Here is a 12,263-nt window from a genome sequence, read left to right as displayed (position 1 = left end):
GAGCCTCACGAGCTGCGTAGAGTGCATCTCAGAACTGTCCCATCCAGGACAGTTGGGAGGGTAGCATCTGCCCTAACAGGTCGAACTTTGCCCCTTTGCCTTTCACCTGGACGGAACATTCCCCTGCAGCTAGAGAAAGCCGCCCAGGTCCTTGAGGTGTTGGGCTGTGGCTTCAGCACACGAAATACAGGTCTCCCAGGCCAAGTTGACCAACCTGTTGACAATGAAGGATTTTTAGAATGAGTATATCCCATGCAATATTTGAGACATGCTTATACTAAAGAACGAGTGTGTAGTCTATCTGACGATCACACTTCTCTGCGTGTCCTGTGTTTTATCTGGCCACGTGTTCAGGTGGGACGCGTGTACGGGAAACACGTAGCTGGCAGTTGGTGCTGGCTGGGGACTCCTAGCAGCCACCACGGTATCCCCCACATGGATCTTTCTTGTTGGGTTTCCCTACAGCGTGGTGGCTCATTCCAAGGAGAGGCCTGAGTCCAAGGGGAAGGAATGAGAAGCTCTCAGTTCTCTTGAGGTCTTGACTCAGAGTTCCCAGAGCATTGCTTCTAGTGCATTCCATTGGTCTGGGCTAGCCCAGATTCAAGGGGAGAGGAAATAGCTTCACTCCTTGATGTGGGGATGACACACATGTACAGGGAAGAGAAGGTGGTCATCTTGGGAACGCATTTCCTCCTTAATTCTCTCTCAATCTGAAAGAGAATGTGTGAAATTCTGTAAATGTGCAGGGGAAATTTCTGCATGGTGTTAGGGAGATTTTCAATGTTCTCAAAGGTCTTCTGATTATGGGTTGTGACCCCTTAGTGAGTTCTAAAATCAAAGTACTGAATACAAACCAGTGTTTAAATTCTTTTAATTTTTTTTTTTTTATGAGAGAGGGAGCAGGCGACGGGCAGAGAGAGAGAGAGAGAAAGAGAGAGAGAGAGAGAGAGGATCCGAGGCAGGCTCTGTGCTGACCAAGGGAGACAGGTTCCGATGCGGGGCTCTACCCATGAACTGGGAGACCATGACATGAATGGCAGCCGGACACTTAACCAACTGAGTCACCCAGGCGGTAGTGTTTACATTTTTAATCTTTTTAATTTACAACTCGGAGCATGCACAGAAATAGAGAGCAGGAAGCCCCCATCATTCAGCTTCAATCCCCACCAACATTTTTTTATACCTGTGTATCTACCTGCCTTTGAGCAATTGTTGAAAATTAAACAAGATAGATTGCACAAAATAGAATATAAAATATCAGAAAAATAAGGGTATTACTTTGTGAAATTTTTGTTTTGTCTTTATACTTGTCTCCTGGGTTGGAATGTAAAATGTGTTTGAAAATCCCATCTCTGATACTCCACTAATCTTTCCTTTGGGCAAAGAACAAACCATGCACAGCTTTCATGAGAAACAGTATCAAGTAGCAGTTAATAACATTGTCTTCTTTTTATCATAGTGTCATTGTTATTATGTATAAAGTGACAGACTTTTCCACTTAAGAGTAGCAAAAGGCAAGTTCTCCCTTTAAAGACATTTACTGATGTTTTAAAAGACGTTCTTGGTGCCTGGGTGGCTCAGTCTGTTAAGCATCCAACTTTGGCTCAGGTCATGATCTCCCACTTTGTGGGTTCAAGCCCCCTGTCGGGCTCTGTGCTGACAGCTCAAAGCCTGGAGCCTGCTTCAGATTCTGTGTCTTCCTCTCTCTTTGACCCTCCCCTGTTCACACACACTCTCTCTCTCTTTCTCAGAAACAAATGAAACAGTAGAAATTTTTTTAATAAATAAAAAATAATAAAAATAAATAAGCATTAAAAATAAACATAAAATTATTTTTTAAAAATAAAAGCCTTGGAGAATAATATTAATTACAGTAATAGTTCAGGGAGGCGAGATGAAATGCAGCGAGAAGAAGGTGGCAGGCCTCACCCTGCTCAGGCCCCTGTCTGGGAGTGCCCCCCCCCCCCCCCCCCCCCCCCGGCGGGTTCCAGGCCTGGCTCTACTTGCGGCCTGCGCCCAGGCACATCCCTTCTTCCCTCTGCCTCGGTCTCTGCATCTGTGGGAAGCCGCAAGTGGGTGTGGTCAGTCCTCTTGGGTTCTGTGTCTGTGTGGCCTGGGTACCAAGTCCCTTCTTCCTACCTCAGCCCCCGCCCCTGATCCCTCACTCCTCAGACAGGAAGGCGACCTGTAGTTCCGAGAGCTGCCGCAAGGGGGCAGAGGCGGCCACCGGCTGGGGGGCTGCCTGCAGGCGCGGGCCTCTGGGTGTGGATAAACCCTGGGGCCCTGGGAAGAACCTCATTTCCCGGCGGCCCAATGACCGAGGTTCAAACTCGTCCGAGTCCCTCCAATTCCTGGGCTGTCTATCTCTCCCCCAGTAACATGGGCTACTGTAAGGATTAAATAATGAGAATATAGGGGCGCCTGGGTGGCTTAGTCGGTTAAGCGTCCGACTTTCACTTAGGTCATGATCTCACGGTTCGTGGGTTTGAGCCCCGCGTCGGGCTCTGTGCTGACTGCCAGCTCAGAGCCTGGAGCCTGTTTCAGTCTGTGACTCCCTCTCTCTCTCTGACCCTCCCCTGCTCACGCTGTCTCACTCTCTCTGTCTCCTAGAAATAAATAAAACATTAAAAAAAAATTTAAATAATGGGAATATAATGTAGCCAGTATATGAACCTGACTTTCACATGGGAACTGCGGACTCCTCCCACAAGAGATTGTGGGCCACTCACTAAGCCGGTAGAATTTAAGGCATTTTTATTTACCTATGCATGATGTGGGAAGCTTGTGAGCAAGGAAATAGATTGATTAAAAATTGCAGGGTTGGGGGGCCTGGGTGCCTCAGTCAGTTAAGCTCCCCACTCTTGATTTTAGCTCAGGTCATGATTTCTCGGGGAGTTCAAGCCTCGCATCAGGCTCTGCACTGACAGCATGGAGCCTACTTGAGATTCTCTCTCTTCCTCTCTCTCTCTCTGCCCCTCCCCCATTTGCACTGCCTCTAAATAAATAAATAAACGTAAAAAAATAAAGATTGAAGAGAAAAAGAAAAAATGCCCTTCAGAATAGCTACCTATTATCCTATCATCATGGTATAAAGCTTTGAGGTCTTTTTTCACTGCAAACACATACATACAAACATCAATATATGATCATTTGCCTACAAACTCAGGGGTGCAAGAAATGTCCCAGTAGTTCCTGATCTTTTTTAACCTTAAATTGTGATCTTTGTTTTTTTTTTCAAGAGAACAGCTTATTTATTTATTTATTTATATTAAGTAGGCTCCATGCCCAAGGTAGGACTCGAACTCACGACCCTGAGATCAAGAGTGGCACGCTGGCAGGAGGGGTGGGGGTGTGCCTGCTGGCTCAGTTGGTTACGTGTCCGACTCCTGATTTCTGCTTCTTTCCCTCTCTCTCTGCCCCTCCCCCACCCCAAATAAAAGAGTTGCATAATTTACTGACTTGAGCCAGCCAGGCACCGCATAAATGGTGATAGTTGGTTTTATTTGTTTGTTTTGATTTATTCATTTTTTTTTTTTTTTGAGAGAGAGAGAGAGCATGAGCTAGGGAGGGGCAGATAGAGAGGGAGACAGAGGTTCCTAAGTCAGGTACTTAACTGGCTGAGCCACTCAGGTGCACCCGATAGTTGGTTTTATTAAAGGAATATATGCTTGGGGTGCCTGGGTGACTCAGTAGGTTAAGCACTGGAGTCTTGATTTCAGCTCGGGTCATGATCTCACAGTCCAGGAATTTGAGCATCGGGCTCTGCACTGACAGCAGAAGCTGCTTGAGATTCTCCCTCTCTTTCTGCCCCTCCCCTGCTCAGGGAAAGGAAGGAAGGAAGGAAGGGAGGGAGGGAGGGAAGGAGGAAGGAAGGGTATATGGCCAACAGAACCAAATCCAAGCCATTTTGAAAGTATGAAGAAAAGAAGCAATCAATCATCTTCATAAGTGGGATTTTCTATTTCATGAATATAACGACAGGATTCTCTCTACACAGCCTCCTTGTACCTGTACAGGATGAAAGCGTAGATGGACAGAATGATTGTGAGACATAATCCATGCTATTGTTTTCTGTGTACAGCCAGGGACTTGACTGTATGTGTGTGTGTGTGTGTGTGTGTGTGTGTGTGTGTGTGTGTGTGTTTAAAATTGATTGGTACACATTGCAGGGGCAGTTCTAGTTTTATAAAAATATTGAGCTGAAAGTACAAAGAATTCTTATATACCACCTCACGCACCCCTGCGCACTCCTATTTTCCTATTATTTTCTAATGTTTATTTATTTATTTTGAGAGAGAGAGAGAGAGCTCAAGCAGGGGAGGGGCAGAGAGAGGGAGACAGAGAATCCCAAGCAGGCTCTGCACGGTCAGCACAGAGCCCGGTGAGGGGTTTAATCTCATGAACCTGTGAGATCCCGACCTGAGCCGAGACCAGGAGTCGGTCACTTAACCAACTGGGCCATTCAGGTGCCACTCACCTATTTTCATCTTATTAACACCTGGCATTACAATATGGTACATTTGTTATGATTGATGAGCCAATATTGACATGTAATTATCAAATAAAGTCTAGAGATTACATTAGGTTTCACTCTTTGTGTTATGCATTTGGTGGATTTTTAAAAACATATAATGACAAGTATGTAGCATTATGGACCCATACAGAGTACTTTCATTGCCCTGAGAACCCCCTGAGTTCATCTCTCTTGCCCGTTTGAGGCCCCCTGGCAGCCCCTGATCCTTTTTGCTGTCTCTGCACTTTTGACTTTTCCAAAACTTCATAGATTTGGAACCACAGTCATCTAGTTATTTCTCACATGTTTTCTTCCTCTTCTTCTTCTTCTTCTTCTTCTTCTTCTTCTTCTTCTTCTTCTTCTTCTTCTTCTTCTTCTTCTTCTTCTTCTTCTTCTTCTTCTCCTTCTCCTTCTCCTTCTNTTCTTCTTCTTCTTCTCCTTCTCCTTCTCCTTCTCCTTCTCCTTCTCCTTCTCCTTCTCCTTCTCCTTCTCCTTCTCCTTCTCCTTCTCCTTCTTCTTCTTCTTCCCCCTCCCTTCCTCTCTCCCCTCACCCCCCTTCCTCTTCTCCCTCTCCATCCTCTCCCTCCTCCTTTTCTTTCTAAGTAGGCTTCAGACCCAGCAGGAAGCCTAACTCAAGGCTTGAACTCACCACCCTGAGATCAAGACCTGATATGTTTCTACTGTTATGTATAAATTTGCTGTATTAAAATTTTTTTTGGTATGTGGTATGCCTTTACTATCAATAATACAGGTTTTTAGCCAGACTTATCAGAGAAAGACAGACAGAGAGAGAGAGAGAGGACTCAAAACTCAAATCAGAAATGAAAGAGGAGAAATAACAGCCAACACTACAGAAACAGTGAGATCATGACCTAGAGCTGAAATCAAGAACCAGATGGTTAACCAACTAAGCCACCCAGGTACCCCTAAACTATTCTTTTTTAAAAATATTTTTTTAGTTAATTTATTATTTATTTCGAGAGAAAGAGCATGTGCATGAATGGGGAAGAGGCACAGAGAGAGGAAGAGAGAGAATATCATGCAGGCTCCACTCTGTCAGCACAGAGTCCAACACGGGGCTTAATCTAATGAACTGTGAGATCATGAGCTCAGCTGAGATCAAGAGTTGGACGCTTAACTGACTTAGCCACCCAGATGTCCTGTCCTCTAACCTATTCTTACTTTTCTACATTGCTTCGACTATTCTGGACCACTTGCAATTCCGTATGGATTTTACCTTATTTTATTTTCCATACGAATTTTAGAATAAGCTTGTCAATTTCTACAAGAAGTCAGCCAGGATTATTGTCACCTAAACAATGTTAACCCTCCAATCCATGATTCCATGGGATATTTTCTAATTGTTTTGATCCGCTTAATGTTTTTCAACAACGTTTTGTAGTGTTTTTTAATGCTTATTTACTTTTGAGAGAGAGAGAAAGAGAGAGAGTGTGTGGGAGAGGGGCAGACAGAGAGGGGGGTCACAGAGGATCTCAAGTAGTGTCTGCACTAGTAGCAGTAAGCCCAATGCAGGGCTTGAACTCATGAACCATGAGATCATGACCTGAACTGAAGGCAGATGCTCAACCAACTGAGGCATGCAGGCCCCCTGTTTTGTAGTTTTTAGAGTAGAAGTTTTGCACTTTATTTAGTAAGTTTATTCATAAGGTTTTAATTCTTGCCATTGTAAATTGCTTTATTATTTTAACTTTCAAATTGTTCATTGCAAGTGCATAGAAATAAAATTGATTTTTTTTAAATTGATTTTTATATATTTATCTATTATCCAGCAACTTTGATAAAAATCATTTATTATTAGTTTCAATACTTTTAAATGGATTCCTTGGGAGTTTCTTTATACAAGGTCATGCTATCTATAAATAGTTTTATTTTTTCCTTTCTAATATTGATTCCTTTTGTTTCTTTTTCTTACTCAATTGCAATGTCTAGTCCCTCCAGTACAATGTTGAACAGAAGTGGTGAGTGTGAACACCCTTGTTCCTGATATTAGGGGCAAAGCAGTCAGTCTTTTACCATTAAATATGATGTTAACTGTGGGTTTTTCATAGATACCTTTTATCATGTTGAGCAAATTCTCTTGTACGCCTGGTTTGTTAAGTGTTTTTATCAAAAGAAGTGTTGGATTCTGTCAAATATTTTTTTCTGAGTCTATGGAAATGACTTGTGATTTTGCTTTTTGTTCTGTTTATATGATATACTACATTAATTGATTTGGGGTGTTGAACCAACCTTGTATTCCTGCGCTAATCTCACTTGGTCATGGCATATCTTTCTTTTTCTGTATTTCTGGATTTGGCTTGCTAGTATTTTGTTCAGGATTTGCATCCATATTCGTAAGAGATATTGGTCTCTAGTTTTCTTTGGTGGCTTTGGGTTTGGCATCAAGTTAATGCTGACCTCATAGGAGTGTTGTGTTGCTTCCTCTTCTGTTTTTTGGAAGAGTTTGTGAAGAACTGGCATTAATTCTTCTTTGAATATTTGGCAGAGTTCAGTGATGAAGCCATTTAGGCCTGGACATTTCTTTGAGGATAGTTTTTTTCTTTAATTACTACTACTTTAAACACTTCATTTATTATAGATCTCTCAGATTGTCTATTTTCCATTGATTCAGTTTGGTACTTCATGCCTTTCCAGGAATTTTTCCATTTCAACTAAGTTATCTAACTTGCTGGTGGACAATTGTTCATATGTTCCTTCATATTCCTTTTCATTTCTGTACAGTAAGTAGTAATGCCCCACCTTTCATTTCTGATTCTTGTAATTTGAGTCATTTCGTTTTTTCTTGGTTGACCTAGCTAAAGGTTTGTCAATTTTGTTGATATTTTTAAATAACTAGTTTTTTGTTTTGATTATTTTCTTTGTTTTTTTTTCTATTCCCCGCTTCTTTAATTTCTTTTCCAATCTTCATTATTTGCTTGTTTCTACTTATTTTTTAAGTTTAGTTTGCTCTTCTTTTTCCAGTGTCCTTTTATTATTGTTATTATTATTTTTTATGTGTGTGAGAAAGAGAGATAGAGTGCAATCAGGGGACGGGGGAGGGAGGGAGAGAGAGAAGGGGAGAGAGAGAGAGAGAGAGAGAGAGAGAGAGAGAGAGGGGGAGAGAGAGAGAGAGAGAGAGAGAGAGAGAGAGAGAGAGGGAGAGAGAGAGAGAGAATTTGAAGCAGGCTCCAGGATCTGAGCTGTCAGCACAGAGCCTGATGCAAGGCTCAAACCTACGAACCGTGAGATCATGACCTGAACTGAAGTCAGAAACTTAACCACCTGAGCCACCCAGGTGCCCCTTAATGTGGTTTTGATTTGCATTTCCCTGATCATGAGTGATGTTGAATATCTTTTCATGTGTCTGTTGGCCATCTGGATGTCTTCTTTGGTAAAGCATCTATTCATGTCTTCTGCCCATTTCTTCACTGGATTATTCGTTTTTTGGGTGTTGAGTTTGGTAAGTTCTTTATGGATTTTGGATACGAATCTTTTGTCTGATATGTCATTTGCAAATATCTTCTCCCATTCTGAAGACTGCCTTTTGGTTTTGCTGGTTGTTTTTCTCTTTGTTGTGCAGAATCTTTTTATTTTGAGGTCCCAATAGTTCATTTTTGCTTTTATCTCCCTTGCCTTCAGAGACGTGTCAAGTAAGAAGTTGCTGTGGCTGAGGTCAAAGAGGTTGTTGCCTGCTTTCTTCTCTAAGGTCTTGATGGTTTCCTGTCTCACATTTAGGCCTTTCATCCATTTTGAGTTTATTTTTGTGTATGGTGTAATAAAGTGGTCCAATTTCACTCTTCTGCCTGTGGCTGTCCAGATCTCCCAGCACCATTTGCTAAAAAGATGGTCTTTTTTCCATTGGATATTCTTTCCTGCTTTGGTCATACATTTGTGGGTCCAATTCTATATTCTATATTGTCAGCCTATGTGTCTGGTTTTGTGCCAATATTATATTGTCTTGATGATTATAGCTTTGTAGTACAGGCTAAAGTCCAGGATTGTGATTCCTACCACGTTGGTTTTCTTTTCGACATTACTTTGGCTATTTGAGGTCTTTTGTGCTTCCATTCAAATTTTAGGATAGTTTGTTCTAGCTCTGAGAAGAATGCTGGTACAATTTTGATTGGGATTGCATTGAATGGGCAGATGGCTTTGGGCAGTATCTACATGTTACCAATATTTGTTCTTCCAATTCATGAACATGGAATATTTTCCCATTTCTTTGTGCCTTCTTCAATTTTTTTTTCATAAGTTTTCTATAGTTTTCAGCATGCAGATCTTCTACATCTGCGGTTAGGTTTATTCATAGGTATTTTATGATTCTTGGTGTGATTGTAAGTGGGATCGATTCCTGCATTTCTCTTTCTGTTGTTTCATATTTGGTGTATAGAAATGCAACCGATTTCTGTACATTGATTTTATATTCTGCGGCTTTGCTGAATTCATGTATCCGTTCTAGCAGTTTTTGCTGGAGTTTTTCAGGTTTTCCATGTAGAGTATCACGTCATCTGCAAAAAGTGAAGGTTTGACTTCTTTGACAATTTGGATGCCTTTTATTTCATTTTGTTGTCTGATTGCTGAGGCTAGGACTTTTAACTTTATGTTAAACAACATTGGTAAGAGTGGACATGGCTCTCACGTTCCTGATCTCAGGGGGAAAGCTCTCAGTTTCTTCTGCATTGAGGATGATATTAGCTGTGGGCCTTTCATATATGGCTTTTATGATGCTAAGGTATGTTTTTTTCTATCCTGACTTTCTTGAGTGTTTTTATTAAGAAACGATGCTGTATTTTGCCCAATGCTTTTTCTGCATCTATTGACAGGATCATATGGTCCTTATCCTTTCTTTTATTAATGTGATGTATTACACTGATTGATTTGTGAATATTGAACCAGCCCTGCAGCCCAGGAATGAATCCCATTTGATTATGGTGAATAATTTTTTTAATATACTGTGAAATTCTATTTGCTAGTATCTTGCTGAGAATTTTTACATCCATGTTCATCAGGGATATTGGCCTTTACCTCTCTTTCTTAGTGGGGTCTCTGTCTGGTCTGGGGAACAAGGTAATGCTGGCTTCATAGAATGAGTCTGGAAGCTGCCTTCCATTTCTACTTTTGGGAACAGGTTGAGAAGAATAGGCATTAACTCTGCTTTAAATGTCTGGTAAGATTTCCCTGGGAAGACACCTGGCCCGGGACTCTTATTTGTTGGGACATTTTTGATAACTGATTCAATTTCTTCACTGGTTACGGGTATGTTCGAATTTTCTATATATTCCTGTTTGAATTTTGGTAGTGTGTGGGTGTCTAGGAATTTGTCCATTTTTTGGGGGTTGTCTAGTTTGTTGGCATAGGATTTTTCTTTTTTTAAATTTTTTTTTATGTTTTATTTATTTCTAGGAGAGAGAGAGAGAGAGAGAGAGAGAGAGAGAGAGAGAGAGAGACGGCGTGAGCAGGGGAGGGTCAGAGAGAGAGGGAGTCACAGACTGAAACAGGCTCCAGGCTCCGAGCTGACAGTCAGCACAGAGCCCGACGCAGGGCTCGAATCCACAAGCTGCGAGATCATGACCTAAGCGAAAGTCGGACGCTCAACCAACTAAGCCACCCAGGCGCCCTGGCATAGGATTTTTCATAATGTTCTCTGATAATTGTATTTCTGTGGTGTTGGTTGTGATCTTTCTTATTTCATTCATGATTTTATCTCTTTGGGTCCTTTCTTTTCTCTTTGAGAAGTCTGGCTAAGAATTTATCAATTTTGTTTATTCCTTCAAAAAACCAGCCTTTAGATTCATTGATCTGTTCTACTGGGGTTGTTTTGTTTTGCTTTGTTTTGTTTTTGGATTGTATATTATTTATTTCTGCTCTAATCTTTATTATTTCTTTTCTTCTGATGACTTTGGGGTTTCTTTGCTGCTCTGCTTCTAGTTCCTTTAGGTGTGAGATTAGGTTTTGTATTTGGGCATTTTCTAATTTCTTGAGATAGGCCTGGATTGCAATGTATTTTCCTCTTAGGACGACCTTTGCTGCATCCCAAAAGGTTTGGACTGTCATGTTTTCATTTTCATTTGCTTCCATATAGTTTTAAATTTTTTCTTTAATTAATTGCCTGGTTGACCCAATCATTCTTTAGTAATATGTTCTTTAACCTCCATCCTTTGGAGGCTTTCCAAATTGTTTCTTGTGGTTGATTTCAAGCGTTGTGATCTGAAAATATGCATGCTATGATCTCAATTCTTTTGTTTATTGAGGGCTGTTTTGTGACCCAGTATGTGATCTATTTTGGAGAATGTTCCATGTGCACTCAAGAAGAATGGGTATTCTGCTGCTTTGGGATGAAAAGTTCTGAATATATCTGTCAAGTCCATTTGGTCCAGTGTATCATTCAAGGCCATTGTTTATTGATTTTCTGCCTAGATGATCTGTCCATTGCTGTAAGTGGAGTATTAAAGTTGCCTACAATTACTGGATTACTATCAGTAAGATTGCTTATACTTGTAATTAATTTACTTATATATTTGGGGGTTCACATTGGGGGCATAAACTTTTACAGTTGTTAGCTCTTCTTGATGGATAGACCCCTAATTATGATATAATGTCATTCTCCATCTCTTGTTACAGTCTTTGGTCTAAAATCTAGTTTGTTTGATATAAGTTTGGCTACTCCAGCTTTCTTTTGACTTCTAGTAGCGTGATAGATGGTTCTCTATCCCCTCACTTTCAATCTGAAGGTGTCCTCAGGTCTAAAACGAGTCTCTTGTAGACAGCATATAGATGGATCTTGATTTCTTTATCCATTCTGATACCTATGTCTTTTGATTGGGGCATTTAGTCCATTTACATGTTATTCAAAGATACGGATTTAGTGTCATTGTGTTATCTGTAGGTTTCATGCTTGTGGTGATGTCTCTGGTCCTTTGTAGTCTTTGCAGCATGCCACTCACAGAGTCCCCCTTAGGATCTCCTGCAGGAGTGGTTAGGCTGGTCAGGGCATGAATTCTTTCAGTTCTTGCTTGTCTGGAAAGCCTTTATCTCTCCTTCTATTCTGAATGACAGGCTTGCTGGAGAAAGGATTCTTGGCTGCGTATTTTTCCTATTAAGCACATTGAATATTTCCTGCCACTCCCTTCTGGCCTGCCAGGTTTCGGTGGACAGGTCTGCTACTACCCTTATGTGTCTATCCTTGTAGCTTAAGGCCTGTTTGTCCCTAGCTGGTTTCAGAATTCTTTCTTTGTATCTCGCCAGTTTCACTATGATATGCCATGGTGAAGACCCATTCTTGTTGATTCTGAAGGGGGTCCTCTGTGCCCCCTGGATTTGGATGTCTCCTTCCTTCCCCAGATTAGGGAAGTTCTCAGCTGTAATTTGTTCAAGTAAACCTTTTGCCCCTTTCTCTCTCTCTTCTTATTCTAGAACTCCTATGATATGAATATTATGTTTCATTGAATCACTTGGTTCTCTAATTCTCCCCTCGTGGCCTAGTATTTTCTTATTTCTCTTTTTCTCAGCTTCATCATTTTCCATAATTTTATCTTCCATTTCACTTATTCTCCCCTCTGCATCCTCCATCCCTGCTGTCACTGCAACTAGTTTATTGTGCATTTCATTTACAGCAGTTCTTAATTCATCGTGACTGTTTCTTAGTTCTTTGATCTCTGCAGCAATAGATTCTCTTTTGTCTTCTATGCATGTTTCAAGCCCAGCTATTAATCTTATGACTATTATTCTAGATTATTGATCACATATATTG

Source organism: Hyaena hyaena, unplaced genomic scaffold (genome assembly GCF_003009895.1).
Source record: "Hyaena hyaena isolate Hyena2069 unplaced genomic scaffold, ASM300989v1 scaffold_27, whole genome shotgun sequence".
Taxonomy (NCBI): Eukaryota; Metazoa; Chordata; class Mammalia; order Carnivora; family Hyaenidae; genus Hyaena; species Hyaena hyaena.
Note: the sequence above shows the minus strand (reverse complement) of the source record.